The 17,829-nt window shown below is 30.0% G+C and overlaps 1 protein-coding gene across 1 annotated transcript in view; it reads right to left on the bottom strand.

Moving 5' to 3' along the window:
• LOC123291602 (limbic system-associated membrane protein-like) overlaps positions 1–17,829 on the bottom strand; it is a 235,939-nt gene that overhangs the window by 59,002 nt on the left and 159,108 nt on the right. The window lies entirely within an intron of this gene.

A 17,829-nucleotide genomic window follows, 5' to 3' on the forward strand; every position in this document is an offset into this window, starting at 1 on the left:
TTCAGGAGAAACACATCAACTTTCCGTCGTAAAACGAAAAAAAATACAAAAGGAGTGTTTTAAAAACTTCTCACATCTATCCATACAGAATACATAAAGAATAGTAACACAATTTATAAAATAAAAAAAAAAAGACACAAAACTATTGCATTCAGATTTTCAACTTTTCTCAACCGACTTTTATTTTCCTAAAGAAAGAAATAAAGAGGAAGAAGACAAACAAGTGAGTAAAGTATTTTGATTTGTGTCTTCAGGCAAATACAATTTAGATAAAACATTATGTTTTTAAACGTGAAAATTTATATAACTTTTTATTATATGTTTTTTATACCTTAACAATAATCATTTATTTTCTTTTAGATATCTAAAGGTAGATAAAATATAGTTATCATATTAGATTGGTGAATTTATAAGTCACGTGATAATGTTATAGTGTAAAAAAATCCTGTTTTTTTATAGTCTACAGCACAGAGGGGGTATGATTTCGTGAACACACTCACGAAACTTCGTGAGTCGTTTCATTTCAGTGTAACCTACAACATTTTTATTTACGAAAACTTTGGAAATTAGGGCGTTAATAAAACATATAGTCGTTAAACTGACGTATTTAAGGCTTAGGTCTGAGAAAATAGCCCATGAAATATGTAGGCCAGTATGTACATTTATTTCTTTTATGGATATAATAAGAAAGAATAATAGTGGCCTACAAAAATATTGGGCCGTTTGGTATGACCCAACCCCCAACATGTCGGAAAACGGGGGTATGAAAATTTATGAACAACCGGTGATTTTTACACAACTGTTTAATAAATATAAGTAAAATTAAATGTACAGACTGGCCTACATATTTCATGAGACCTATAAGTGTAGGTTTTCTCAGACCTACGCCTTAAACATGTGAGTTTAACGACTATATGTTTTATTATGCTAACGCCCCTCCAATGTTTTCGTAAGTAAAAGTAGGTTACACTGAAATAAAGCCACTTACGAAGTTTCGTGAGTGTGTTAGTCAAGAAGTCATATCCCTCTCTGTACTGAAGACAATTAGAGTTGGAAATAAAAACTGAGGTTTTAACATCAAAAATTTTCTTTCAAAAGACATGAAATATCTTTTCTAGGGACCAAAAGTAAAGAATATCTCAGATCTCATGCTCAGTGTCATTGACAAATATGAGATCGGAGACATTCCTACTTGGTCTCGTGGTGTGCATTTCTATTTTTTCCTGCGCTAAACGAAGTTGCCTCTTTCCGCCTCCGCCGAGCAGAAAAATAGTATACACACTACGGGAGCAAGTAAAGAATGTCTCAGATATCATGCTCATTTTCGCCCTAGAAGAAGTCGAGCTACTTCGTAAAGCACAGTGGGACGAAAGTTAACTATGTGGTCAAAAAGTAGCCATTAAGGAAGCTGCATGTTTCCCGCTGCTATTGAGAATACCGTAAAACGGCCAAGCTTATTATTGCAATATTTCCAAGTGTTTAAACGAGTTCGTTTTGCTTCTTATGTATTGTGGAATCACATTTTAATTTCCCCGAAAAGAACTCGCCTATTATTGGACAAAATACCTCAAAGTTTTAAATGGTCTAATCCTAGTACGGAGATATCTGATTTCCTACAATAAACGAAATTTTAACTGCCGTTCTTTCGAATGACATTTCTCTCATCCTCGTATGAGCCCCCTTCTTGCAAGGGAACAAATATATATCATCAAATTTCCTCGGTTTTACTCCAAACTTGATTTTCTTGACTATTATAACGTTTCGTGTAGTTCTTCGTTCTTGTAACAACAAAATTAGCCATTCAAATTCTAAGGTTTAAATAAAGTTCGTTTTTATAAAAAAAACTTAGTTCATAACATTTGTTTGACAATAGAATGCGTTACCATACAATATTTTGTAAAAAAGGGAATTTGCAAACTGTTACGAATGTATTTAACTTTATTCAAAGAGGAAAATTTGAATATTTATCATAAATTTGTGTACAATTTATGAAACCCATTTTAACCTATGATAAAATATTTTTTTTTGGAAAATTAGTCAGTATAGATATTTTTGTGAACAAAGAATATCTTTAAAATGAAAATTTCATACTACATATAATACTTTAGGAAATAAAGCATTTGACCAAGGAATAGACTCCTCGTCAGTAGATGTTTATGGGAGCCGGTGGAAAATGTTAGCTTTAGTGTACTTAACAAAGTCATAACCATGCGAACTTGTGTTTTTTCGATTTACTCCCATAAAGTGGGACACAAGTACCCTACCTACTACATTCTCTTTATTTTACATTTGAAAAAACTATTTTATTTTGTATTATGAACAATTTTCAGCATTTTTTTCCCTTGACATTTTTTACCTAGCCTCACCTTTTTCGTGATATATGCATTTGAAAAAATTAAATGCAGATTTTCGCCGAAAACTCGTTATTGAGGAAAATAACGATTATTTTGTGATTCTGGCCAAAAATTTAATTTGAAAGCAATTAGACATTATATTTTGGGTCTTTATAATTGTCCATCTCTATCTATATCAAGTATTAAAGGAAATATGATCCGAAAATAATTTCATAACATTCGGTCGAGTCGTTTCATATCGGTCAAGTTTTTTTATTATAACTATTTATTATGCTTAAGTTATTCGCCCGGACTTCAAGGGTCGCACCTTGATTCTACCAATGGCTTGTTATATAATCTATTGCATTTTATTTCTTTTACAGTTTATCAATTTTTTAATTGAAACATTTTGCATAATATATGATATATTATTTTGATACAATGTCTGAATACAAATGAACAACCCTTTGCCTACCTCCCCTCCCATATAGTACACGCACATAGTCTGCATATGTCGATAATGTTTTAAATGGAAATACATTATTATTACAATAATTAACAGTAATATTAAAATTTTAATATTTAATTTTAATATCAGTTACCATCAATAAATATTAATGAAATTTCTATTTTAATTATTTTACTACATTTGTTTCATGTACAATATTAATTTTTATTACTTTAAAAATATCATGATTTTATAAAATAAAATATCGTATCTCTATGTTCAAGACCACAAATATTGTAAAATCGGGCAATTATATTTATGATTACATCTTATATTTATCTACGTAGGAACATAAAGTTTTAATGCCCTATGTTCATATCTATGTCCAAATCTTTCATATTTATTATATGAACGGATTGGTCTACTCTACTGTTTTTTTCATCATTTCTATCACAATTATATCATAAATTCGTCTTTTATACATTTTAATAAACCACATTTTTAAACGGATTAATAAAAAAAATAATTTGAATTACAACTTACAACTTAATATTAAAAGTTTAAGATGCCCATCCCCGGCTGGAAATTTGCCCAAAGTACACAATGGAAACCAACTATTTCTTGATGGGCCATGCAGTTTGAACCTGGATGGAAACCTTTTGGGAATATCCAATGTCAAAATTAATGGCTCGACATTGGGCTTGCCCAGCTGGGACCTGGATTAGAACCTGTTTAGAATTCTAAAGGTAAAAATTAATGATTCGTAGTTGGGCTTACCCTGTTGGTACCAGAATATGAACATTTTGAAAAAACCGAAGGTAAAAATAAATCACTCGATATTGGCCTTGGCTAGTTGAGACCCGGGTGGGAATCTTTTGGAATAACCCAATGTAAAATAAATTACTGGAAATGAGATTTACCAGTTGGAGCATGGTTAGGAACCTATTGGCAAAACCCAATAAAAAAGTTTATAGCTCGACATATTGCTTGCTGAGTGAGGATACCGGTGGGAATCTGTAAGGATGACCCAATGTTAAAATAAATGGTTCGAGCTGATTGGGATTGCCCAATCGGGAACAGATTGATATTTCCCAATCCGAAACTGATTGGGTTTGCACGATTGGGTTTGGACCCTTTTGTGCAACCCAATTGGGTTGGGAGCATTTGAAAATTAATCCAGGGGAGGATCTTACATTATTATAATAAGTGCTCTACCTTACAGATATTGAGTATTCTGAAATATTGTATTCAAATTCCATTTTTATTTCAGATTGATTTAGCTAGGCACTAAGAGAATTGACGGAATTCATATTTACCATGAGCATCAACTGTATTAGTACCAACAATCAAACCGTAAAAAGGCTGATGGTTATCTACATTCATAAAGATAATTTTTATGTAGTAATTTCAAATCAGTTGGCATTAAAATAAAAAAAATACAAAACTATAAAAAACAAAGGGAAGAATTAAGAGAATGACATTAATTTGAGCAACGCATTATGTCGAAGTTATTATTAAAATTGAAAAAAATAAAAACACAAACACTCAAACAACTATTAGTTGTTATATAATACACAACTGGAACATTATAAAACGATCTGACAATCACTCTAGACCATGGGAAATTGCATTAAAATGGGTTTTTAGGAATAAACGTCGGCTAAGTGTACGGAAAAATATCCTAAAAACTCTCCTATGAATCCGCGTTTGTATTGGGTTCAAAATTTTAAATAAATCATTTTGATAATGAGAATCAACGATCGGTTGTCGGTTTCTACATGTATGTATTTCATTAAAATCATTAAAACTCTTCTGATTTAATAGGACCGATTACTAATAGAACTGAAAAATTCAAATTGATTAGATAATCTTGTAAAAATTGAACTTATTTTAGACTCTCGGCTAGATGCTAGGAAAACATAATGTAACAAGTCTGGTTTCGTGGAGGGTCGTTTCTAGAAAGAATGCTATGAAGTCTGGCTAGCTGTGTGAATAACAAAAATAGATCGTGATTACCATGAAAAAAATATATATGAAAATGGGTGTAGTGTGGCAATAACAGGTACTAAAGTGCAGTGCTAAAAGTAGCTGTTGAATTACTGTAAAATATATTAGTTGTAAATATGTTTGGAAATCAAGATTGTAAATTGATGTTTTGTGGAATTAATACTAAAGTATATCAAAGTTTTCATAAAATTCACTTAGGGCTGCTTTGATTGTATATAATTTACAGGGAAACATACAATAAAATAATATATTAGAAGATTAAGAATCACCTCTCATGAAGGGTACAAGATGTGATTTTGGTATTTTGGTCAGATTTCTATATGATTTTAGGTACATTTTTTATATTGAAGATTAAGAATTTGATAAGCGGTACATATTAGATACATAAATCACATTAAAATCTTCGAATAGACCATATTTTAAAAAGAGAGCATTCATGCAAAACTACTATACATAGTTTCATTTTGTTCGAGTCAATATATTAGAAAGTTCTCAAAGTTAAACAATCTATACAAATAACTTTAAAAATATTTTGAATATAAAATTTGTAAAAGAGAACCGAAATGTATTGTTTTTTTTCAAGCACGAATGATTCTCTTTAGAAATAGATAAAACAAATTTCAAAAATGTCAAACATTAATAATAAATATTATTACTGTTTTCCAATTTTAGGTCATATTTTGTTCGTTTTGACAAGTGTCTCCAAAAATGTTATTGTACTAAAATTTAGCAAAGTTTAGATGTTGTTGGACTATCGGAAATCCAGTGAAGATTTTTGTCTGTATTCAAGTTTATTTTGCAATATATGTATATTAATATGTATGAACTAAAAATAAAACACTAAGAAAGTTTCTCTGCCACCACCAACAGACAATTTACCAATATTGCAAATCGTGCAGTATCATCACGAAAATTATTTATATATCACGAAAGTCAATAGAAAAAAGTAATTAAAATAGTTAACGATTGTATGGAACACATAAATACCCATAATAGACCTACAAAGCAATTATTACAGCTACTTCGTTTCCCAAAAATTATGCAAAACATTTATTTCAAATAATCGAATATTTTGAGGATATATTGCATCTAAAATATTTAAAATAAGAATTTTTTTTTTTGTTTTTAAAAAAAGACATTTTTGTATCTCGAACATGATAAAAAAAGGTTAAAAAAATTAAAACCCCAACTGCTAAAAATCACTCTCTGAATTGTAATGATAAGTAAAATCGTCATTAAACTCGGAGGACCTAAAGATTAAAATTTTTTCCATACGACGGTACCCCGATAGTAATGACGTCACGTCTTATAACCAGCGATGCTTTCAACGACACCTCATTTGTCAAATTGTGATAAGTAGGTAGTTAGAAGTTATGAGGGAACAAATCAACATACATACTGGTCAGACACTTAACCTTCGCCGCCGTAGGGGTAAAAGTATGTCATTGCCAAAAAATATTTTTTCATGATAGGTACTACTTACTATATGTATATTAAAAAATTAATGTATCATAAATTGGATTTCGTTTTCACAAAATAAAAATGGAATTCAGTGGATTTAATTAGCTCGCTAATAGCAATACTTTTATAGTGAATTATTATTAATTAAAATTCAAAACAAAGTTAATTATAATTGATTAGTAATATTAACATATCAAAATTAGATTTTTAAATTAGCGTACTAATTTATCTCGATATTAATATATTGGACAGCCTACGTAGTTTTTTCATTTGCAACGGTTGACACGAGTGCTAACGGATTATCATCAAAAGCTTTTATTTTGTAAGGTTGTTCGTTATCATATAAGAGCGGATGAAATCTTGTATTCGAAAATTGAGGTACTGCCCGATAAGATAGAGAGCTTCTTTGATGAATTTTTATAATAGAGGAAATAATGTTAACATAGTGGAAGAAATGTAAGAGTGAATTAATTCTACAAGTGAATTTTATTTAGTCACAAATGAAATATTTAAGTTAAAAATACTTTTTAAAGTTCAAGAAGTTGTTTTAAAAAGAATCAAAAATAGTTTTTTCCTTGATATGACTCTGAAAATTATATATTTTCCATTTAGCTTCCCAAGGTTCTACTTTTGTAAGTGGCTCAGGAAATAGTATATTGCACCTCTGTGAAAACTAATTTCAACAAACAAACAAAAATCTTATAATTACAAAGTGTTGCTATTATACCAAGCTACAAAAACAGCAAACCACAAAAATCCCGGAGTTAAATGCGGACGAGAAGCAGTATTTTCGGCTCTAGGATTAAGAAAAAATTATTTTTTATTAACATTTTATGAGACATTTGCTGTAAAAAATTTAGATATACATATGATATTTACACAAATTGATTTTAGTAAAGGAGTTGACTTGATTTTATAAATAAAAAACCTATCGTTTGATAGATTGATAGTTGGTATTAAAACAAAACTTGTCTTTCCCCGTCACTTAGCTAGCCCGATGGTTGGGGAAAAATTTTATTTTATTGGGAGGTGTTATAATTAAAATTTTTGTCTGTCCCCGTAGCCATGAGTTTATTTGTTGTTCGATTACATCTAGTTAGGAGATCAGACATAATTTTTTAACTTAACTTCCTTTCTAGCAGACCAAAAAACCAAACTATGTCGAAAACGTCGAATTTTCTAACCAAGTTAGAGGAAACAAACTTGCCATTAACTGCCCAACCTTCAGATGGTTAGGGTTATAACACAAAGATGCATATTAGCCCTATACATTCCAGATCTGTTTGATTAATATTTATATTTATTTTTTCGTCCATAGTTATTTAGTTCATTTATATATTCTTGATATGAACAAAATATCTGTATATATATATATATATATATATATATATATATATATATAAATTGTAGAATATATAAATACTTGGTATTATGTATGAATGAAATAGTTAAAGTTAGCTATACTTTTAATATAAATTCTATAACTAGAGGCGTTTATTTAACATTTAAACGTAGATACATAAATATAGTATATTTGTTATATGGAATTGTTCGTGTAAAGTAATTTTAATTGAAAATTGTATTTAAACAAGAAATATGATATATGAAATATGGAATATTTATTATTTTGCTTGCGTTCCGTTATTGATGCTATGAAGTGAAGCTATAATGCCTACGGTGGCGTATTTAACATTATCGACGGTGACCTCATCATACTGGCTTATTGTGCCACTGCAAGGACTGCGACAGTTTTGGCCTCATGTTTAGTGAGTTTATTAATAAAACAAGTAAATTTTACAAAATTTAATTCCTCAGTTTATACATAATTTTGGATTCAATTTATATTCGGCATTCGATCGGAGGCACAACTCAAAAATATGGCACTAAAGTAAGCTTAGTTCAAAACGGTTTTATCTAGATTAGTTTAATGAAAACGGCATATTTTTTTTTGTGACAATTTTTAATGATTGTACATTTACTCAGGAAAAGTATCACAAGTTTGAAAAGGATTTATATTTATATCAATCATTCTTAAATTGTTAGGCTTGGTCAAATCTTTATAAAAAAAAGGTATATGTCCAGACTGACATATCAAAACCCAACCTAAAGTGATCCAATCCATCATTTTTGAGTCCTCTATACTTAACCGATTTTAGAAATTATTTCACTTATAGAATGCTACATTGGCAGCAAGAACATGGACTATAATTTATTTAAAAAAAGGGTTCTACACGAAAAATAAAAACTTATTAAATTGTGAACAAAAGGGGACTTAAGTGAGGGAACGGGAAGTGAAGGCTGTAGTCTTTGTTTTTAAACTTGAAATTTTCTACCGTCGTGGCTGGATAACTGCTTATTATTGACGAAAAAAGCCTAAATGTTTTGAATCAAACATTACCAAGCAGTTGTACTACCTTTCTTGTGCACTTTCAATACGTAGAAATTACGAATATACTAGTTCCAATCTGTTATCTTTCTCAGCGGTCTTGGGCTTAGTCTTGAATTCAAATTTTTCATTGTTTGATATTGTTTTAAAAATTTACAATCTTTAAGCTTAAGAAGGGTTCATCTCTCACTGCATTAGCGACAATCTGGGCTTGGTTTTTTTTTTTATCATGTTCATAGATTTATTCTTGATCTTTGTCTTGCAAGTCTTGCGAAACAAAGACCAATGTATTAATTGGAGGCTATTTTAATCGCGGTGAATGAAAATGGAATCCAATTTTAAATGTATGAGATTGAATTTCGAATTGAATAAAATACAATGATGATAGTCGAAAAAATTTACATCATTCTCTATTGAATTAGTGAATGCATGCTGCGATTAGTTTGTAACTGAAACTAGTTTCGTTAAAGTATATGAAATGTATTTTTTAATACTCCTGCAGATTCTTCCGTATGTCATTTTGACTACAAAGAAACATTTTCTGTATGTGATACCTCTCCAATCAGTAGATACCTTTGTTGATAATAATAAAACTAAAAAAAATTATTATTATGTGTTTACTTTGAAAAATCCTTATTATATTTCTCTTTTATGTAAAATATGATGACTGACTGAAGTACGTACATGTAGTACACTTTTAATAAAAATATCTGTAGCTTTTAAGTTCTGTTTATCACCTTAGATTTATATTTACTTATATTAAGTTAGCCGACCACTTTTCGAATTTTCCAACTTTTTTATTTGGAAAATTTTCCGTTTTTATCCGTAAATTATTCGTGAAATTTTTGATTTTGCCAACCACTTCACTTTTCCAAAAACTGTTACTCACCTTAATGTATAATTAGCGAACCAACATGATTTTATTTCAAAAATATTTAATATGTAAATACCGACATAAAAAATTGCGCATTCGTTACAACACTTTACATTTTGTATGGTTATATTTCATACAGTAAAGGAAGTCGTTCAACTACAAATTTGTTTCAGTGATTTCGGTTGGTGAAAGACTCTATCTAGGTGTCGTGCATAATTAAAAAATATTTCGCGGAGATGCTTTTGACGATTCCACGAAAAAACCATTTATTTTTCGTACCTGTCCTGATAATAGTCTTAAGTATTAGTTTTCCTAGAAGAATTACCAATTCCGACCGCGGGTTTGCCTAGCGTAGCGGGCTCGATTCCCGCCGTCGAAAAAAAAATTAATTTAAATAATAGTTGTGATGGGCTGGTGTAGTGCATGATATATGCATGAAGGAGGTGCACTCAGTCTCTGAAAATAATTGAGGATCTGATAAATGAAATTATCAGCTGAAAAGGTGATAAAACACATATATGGTATTACAATGGGCTTTATAGCCTAAGTGTGTCCTTATTGGGCAGCCAATATAACATAACCTAACCTTCCCCTAGAAGACAAATTTCGTTCTATATTTATCCTTCTTTCCAAAAATTACTTCAGATGGAATCAGTTTTATTACATTTAAGTTTATTTTGTCTGTATTTATAATATAGAGGTATATATATAGGTATAGTGGTAATTCTATGCTATGCACAATACAATATTTATGTTCATTTGCAGTAATTTATTTGTGTTTAATAATATGTAGAAGCTCAGCTCACTCTAGCAATGAACGAGAGCGGTTTGTTCAAATACAAAGTTTACCCTAAAGCAACCGTGTTTTTTTTCCATAACGTTGGAAGGTAGTATCTACATTGTTTTATATGAATTATTTTTCATTGTTATAAAATGAAGTAACTGCTATTTTATTTTTTTGTTGTAATTTCGAAAATTCTAAACATATTGTTTTAGAGAACAATGGACTAACATTGTTTATTTTAGGGTTTCATATCTACAGCATACACAAATTGTTTGTTGCATTTATAGGAAAAAATAAAGAAGGAAATGGTGCATGTTATAATGAATGTTCAGTTTTTTCCAGTTAAAAAAAGGATAGGAGTAAACGAAGGTTATGAACTTAGTAAACAAGTGAATTTGGTCTATTTCTTCACTTGCCTTGAACAAAGAATCTATTGCCTTTTTCAATTGAGTTACAAAGTTAAAAAATTTAGTGACAAATTAGTTAATTGAAACTCTTAGTTCATTTCATAAAGTTGGAAACATCGCTCAAAAATCCTATTTTCTGCAAAGCCGGAGAATCTGCCCCAGAAATCATAAGTTTGAAAAAAATATTTTAAAACGCCTAGTGAGCACGAAAATATTCAAAAAAATTTGAATGTAGTTAATTTTTGCCAATAATTTGTCGTGTATTTAAAGAGATAGTAATCGAAATTCATGAAAAATCAAGTGCATTCGACCTATTACAACATCTGTCAAATCATGATTCCCGAGAAGCGTTTCCTATTGAAGATTCCTAATAGAGCTTTAAGAATGCACTTCATATTATCAACGATAACTGCATACTGGGAGCAAAGCTGGATATAATTAAAACATATCTGCGTTCAATAGTAAGTCAGGAACATCTATCTGGCTTAACGATCCTAGCTATTGAATATAAAACTGCGAAAATAATCGTTTATTCGGTGGGACAGAAAAGGTGCTTTGCTAATTGATTAATACATGCCTACTTGAAACTTCGTGAGTATCTTCCTTTTGATGAGTATACCAAACTTTCTCTCTATGATTTTTTAAAAAGTATTTTTTACGATAATAAAAAATTATCTCAACAGAGCTGAAAAAAAGTAGGAGTTGAATAGAATTTTTTTGGGAAAAGAAAATGGCACCATGTCGTTTTGTTTTCGGGATATTAATTTTGACATAAAGAAGAAAAAAAATCCGCAAATACATTTCTATTATTTTCGATCTGAATCCTTACGGTGATGGTGGAATCGTGTTTTGTTTTATTTGTAAATAAAACACTAATAGTAAATATTTATGTAAATATATTAATTTTATTAAAAATAAAACATGAAATTAATAATATAAAAATAAAATATTATGTACTAAAACCTTTTATGCTAGTAAATATTACAAAAATTTTTATGATCAATCACAGAAGTTTGAAGCGTTTTCATTTCATGGATAATGTAAATTTTTTATCAAATGTACGGACTACGGTGTTTGCTAAATTATTTTTTAAGGTACCCTTTTTTGTCAGTCGTTTTACAAAACTTGCTTTTTATGAAAAACTGGCATTAAAAGAAAATTTGTCTACATATAGATAAGAAGTTACTTACCTATACGTTACAACTTACCTACGTTGAATTTGCACTTAGTTTTTTTCTTAACGTGGTTTTAGAAATGGTATTTTAATAATCTTAATGTTACTGCTGTCTTTTGTTGATTATAATAAAATCGTTGTAATTTATATAGACAACAATTTTTTTGAAAGTTCTTATTACAATATACAATATGTCTCGAAAACGACTACACAACTGCAACGCTCTACAAGATATAGTAAAACTTAAAAAAAAAAGTCGATTTAGTTAACTTGCCATACTTTCCTAAAGTTGAAATCTTTTTTGTAACTTTAATCTAAACAAGAAATGTTATTTGCTAGAATTGGGTATGTTGGCATTTTTTTAAAGAACAGAGAAGTCTACATAAAATAACAATTCACTGGCGTAAAACGTGCGGTTTTTAGATTCCACACTTCCCGTATTTGTATGCCGATGAAGGTAAAGTGTTTTATTCGTGATACATTTATGCTATTGATGTAAATTGACGAAATCATATCGTGATATCGTTTCACATAGTATGTGATATACAAAAGAACCGACCAAGGGTGCAATCGGCTGTTAATCGTTTGACTTCTCAGACTGGGAGATAGCTGGTTCAAAACCAGGCAGCGGCAGTTGAATCAATTATAATTTATGGGGCGGCTCATATTATAAATTTAATTGTAATCGGATGTTTACTTTAAATAAATACATATTTTAAGTAATTGTGTGGGTGGAATCTGTTGTAGACGTGTATGTCCGAGGAACGAAGGTTAAACCCCATTAAAATTATTATTCTTTATTAGTATGTACAAAAAAACATAAGCAATGCGAAAATTTGTACCTGATGTACATCTGCTTTAGAAATTTTAAGGTTAGAACGGCTACCAACCGTTAAATCGGTTACCAACCGACTATAAAAATATTGTTCGATTAATCATACTGTATAGTATTAAATGGTACTTTATTTATAATATTTTCTTCTATTTAGTAAAATGATGTCACAAACACCATCATTCTAACTTAAAATTAAAATTTTAATTAAAATATGGAAATTAGTTCTTACAATATATACACAATATTATTATATACCAAAGGAGTGTTGTCTTTCTATAAATATTATACAATACTTTACTCAGTACTGTGTAGGCTCCTTGTTTTATCATTCTAAATATAGATTTTAGAAAATCAACTTATTATCCATATTTACTTAACCAAATACATGATTTAATTGTTTTTATTATCAAATTGTAATTAGTATTGTTTCAATGGATTGTACTGCTAGGCTAGATGCTAGAAGAACATTATGATTTAAACATTGGTTATAAACCAGAAGTTACATAACCAAAGGCTGTGATGGATTTATAATAAGGCACACTAGGCACTGGTCTAGGTTATCACCGTAGTGGGGGCGAAAGGAAAACTAATTATGAATTGAATAAGTATTTTTAGTACATTATAAAAATTATTCCACACGTGTTATAAGCCACAACACTAGTGAAAACTCGCACTTGAAACGTATCTAAGAACATTCTCCATTAAATTATCTTTTTCTTTAAAGCCTTTTCCAAACTGAACCGATTTTGGGTTTCGCCGGGCCACAGACATTCAGACAGTCACACATAGCGGTAAAACTTATAACACCCTTTTTTGGGTTCGGGGGATAAAAAAAATACTAACATATGGTGTTATTTTTAACTTTAATTTTATCATTCAACTATTTTCATACAATATACAGTGAATGAAATGCTGTTTAAAATTCTGTAAATATAGATGTCTCTCTTCAGGTACCAATATTTTAACTATAGTGGTTTCTGTTCAACAATAATATTGATTTACTTTGCCTTTTTGACTTTTAGTCTTATTGAATTGAAATTTTTGTCTATTTTCAAAAAAATTAAATGTCTTTAAACAAAACTGCATGAAGCAGTATTTTGTGGTATAAAAAAAAGAGGCTTGCTGCATTTTGGGCAGGAAATCAACTTACTACAAGTCAATGCACAATCTTCAAGCTCAATTTGGAGGGTCTGTGGAAGTGTGCAATTGCCTTTGCTTTTTAAAAGGGGATAGGGGGTGGGGTTGGAAAGTTGTAAAACCCACAAGACATATACTTGACACTAATTCAACTTACAATCCTCTTGTTTAATTTGGGGGGGGGGAATGTATGAGCCCACATCCTTAAAAACTACGAAAAAAAACATGAAATATAAGAGTGTGGTACTGGAAAGAACACCTCCAAAGGGCACAACCTTGATGCTAACCCAAATTACGAACTAATTTTAACTCAAGTACTACTATGTTTCTCAAATGGTAAAAATAGTACAGCCATAAAAATGTTGAAATTGCGATTAGTAACTGAACTACATGCCGAATTAATTTACTTCATTCTTAGTCAAAAAACGATTTAAAACACACTAGCACGATTTAACACGTGGAGAAAAGTGGGTGGTAGAACATTTAATCGTCAGTTGAATAGGATTCTATACTATTTTCCTTCTGAAGCGAATATTACTCCAAATATACGTTCATGTAGATGTTAACAGGTAAACTGACTACTAGCATTAAAAAGGAACTTATTAGCATTAAACAATCCTCTTCCCAGCGATTTCAAAGTTTTATAGAAAATTTTAACCACATTATAAAAGCCATCTTGCTTAAACCAATTTTTAAGTAAATAATTGCGTTAAATTAGATTCAATAGTTTCAAAGTTGCTAACTACGAATACATACATTTCAAACTTTTTTGTTGGGGTTGATCATTTTTATAATAAAACAAATAATTTTAAATAATATTCTCTGTACATTGTAATCAATATTATAATTTTTCATCTTCCCCATCTGTTATTGAGATTAACCCCCAAAAATGCACAGAATTATACACTTGCCGTAAGATAGATGTTGATGTTGGGTTGACGCTAATATATACAATTATTTTAACGAACAGATGATCTGCATTCATGATTAATAATAAGTTTATTGATGACTAACGAATTGAAATACTTTGTATGTACTATGATTATCCATTGGTTTATGTGGTTTTGCACATCGCTTAGGAACATATCAGCTGACAACTGGATGATCTAAAATGTTTTGTTTTAAATAATACTAATAAATTTTCATTTCACCAAATAAAGTAAAATCGGTGAATTAATAAGGTTTACTTTTTAGTTCAACTAGCTACCAAAGCGTGTTTTTAGTTTTTTAAACTGTTATTTATTAATGCTATGAAATGTTATCTGCACTTCCACCATCAAAGAATTTTAGTTTATTGTTAATTCTAACAATACTGATCAGGACAATCGGACCAACCTATTTATTTATGGTATTCGTAGGTCCTTGATAAGTGTACGAAGTTTCAATTTCGATTCAAACGAACGTTGAAAATCATGGTCAAAGATTATGTTACATAGGAACATGTTGAGTGTACCATAATAAAATTTAAAAACAAGAAACGGTAAAGAAAATACTCAAAGAAACAAAAAAGTTTTTTTAAACATAAAGCAGAAAAACCATGAAGAACTCTTCTCGATGGATGGGATGAAGAAGGAAGGAAGCTATGGATCAGTTGTTTGAAATAGGGACCCGAAGTATGTGGCAGGCTTGAAAATGTTTAAATTGAATAAAACTCAAAACGGTTTAATTTTGAAAAATGAATTGAATAATTCTTAAAATATGTACAAACCTTGAAGTAAAATGATATGTCAAATCGCAATAATTAACAAAAGAAACTCAAACTATTTCAAAGTTACATAAAACTTACATATTGCCATTTTTGACCTATTTACTGTACCAACATAGTATACAATATCTATCAACTTGTATAGCTCAAAGGTATTTCATTATACATGTAATGTGATAAAGCATATTAATAATGTAGGCACAAGACCCTCCTTAATATAACAATATAAGATTATTGGGGAAATATTATTGCCTTTAACCATTTTGGAAATTATTATTATCTATTATATGAACAGTATCTGTGGCTGTAGGTCATAAATCATCCAGAATATATATTCTTTGATGGTTAATTAAATCTACCCTTAATTTTGGAGCACTAAGCTAAGAGGTAATTATTATTAATCAGTAGAAATTCTTAAGACTTTTTTTTTCTGTTTTGGTCACGGGTATATTAATCATTCTAGCCTACTGTTTACATATCTGGCATTGAAATGATTGAGCTTAATATAAAAGTCAGTTAATTCCAATTACTTCTATTACTGTAAGGTTATAAGTCTAAATATTTACTAACCTTGGTGGATCGACATTAAGTTAGACATAAAATGTATGCAACATATGTTTACCTGGTAGGACACACGTATGAGGACTTGAATATATAAAAATAAATAAAAACAAACAATTGACTGAGTTAATTGTTGAAATACCATGCAAAGACGGTGTTGTACTCTATCACATTACACATACATGCATGTCACACATCCATAACTGATATTCCCATATAATACATACTATACAATTTACGCTCTCACGAGTAAACAGTGATGTTTACGAAAAAATGTTTCAAACAAAAGTTGTTTATTTTTTTATAAGAAAAATTTTTTACATTTCAACTTTAGTTCTATCTCTAATGGTTTACAAGATGGATCCTACGGACCCAAGAAACAATTCTTTTTACGACCTCACTTTTTACGTCTTGAGTACGTTGTACAAATTTCAGCTTGATATATTTTTTCGTTTTTGAATAATCGTGTTCACAGACGGACGGATGGACGGACAGACGGACAACCGGAAATGGACTAATTAGGTGATTTTATGAACTCCTATACCAAAATGTTGTTCGTAGTATCAATATTTTTTAGCGTTAAAAACTTGGAACTAAACTTAGTATACCTTGCACATTACATATATACTTGATATAAAAAAAACAATAGAAAAATTTCAAGATGCAGTCAAAATGTAGTCAAGATTATGTAGTCAATATGTATTTCATGCTCTAAGCAGAAAAGTAATAGAAATGTTCTTAATTATTTGGCGTTAAAAGTGAATACATATTAAGAAAAAACTAAGGATGCTCCGACTAGTCGGTAAAGCCGACTATTCAGTCACTTTCGTAGTCAGTGACTTGTCGGCAAAAAGCGCCGACAATCCGACTTCTTACTTTGCATGTATTTGTCAATAAAATATATATAGGAGGAGAAAATTAAAAACAAGTGAAAACAAACAATTGACTGAGTTAATTGTTGAAATACCATGCATAGACAGTGTTGATAACTCTATCACATTACACATACATACATGTCACACATACGTAACTGATATCCCCATATAATACATAATATACAATTTAGGCCTAATTTGCGCCCTCACGGGCAAACAGTGATGTTTACGAAAAAATTTGTCAGACAAAAGTTGTTTATTTTTTGCTAAGGAAGATTTTTAACAATTAAACTTTAGTTCTATCTCTAACGGTTTACAAGATGGGCCCTACATATCCATAGGTCGAGACCCAATTGACCTATGTTGCCCATTTACGAACTTGATCTCACTCTTTACGTCCTGAGTAAGCATTAAAATTTTCAGTTTGATATATTTTTTCGTTTTTGAGTTATCGTGTTGGCAGACAGACGGACAGACGGACAGAGAATGGACTAATAAGGGGATTTTATAAACACCTATACCAAAATTTTGTTCATATAGCATTAATATTTTTAAGCGTTATAAGCTTGGGACTAAACTTAGTATACCTTGCTTATTACATATTTGCATGGTATAAAAACATAGAATTATAATTGACGTTTTTATTGTAAAAGACTCATATATTTTGGGTTTGATGTTGGAATTTGATTTGGTTGTTTATACTCGTAGTAATTGCTGTTTTTACCTGCCCACCACGAAAAATTATCATTTGGCACTGATTTTACTTGACTATACGGGATTCAATGTCCCATTGGTGAAAAAGAAATCCATATGCGAAACTTTTGAATCTTTTTGATGATTAA

The sequence above is a fragment of the Chrysoperla carnea genome, chromosome 1 (genome assembly GCF_905475395.1).
Source record: "Chrysoperla carnea chromosome 1, inChrCarn1.1, whole genome shotgun sequence".
Classification (NCBI taxonomy): domain Eukaryota; kingdom Metazoa; phylum Arthropoda; class Insecta; order Neuroptera; family Chrysopidae; genus Chrysoperla; species Chrysoperla carnea.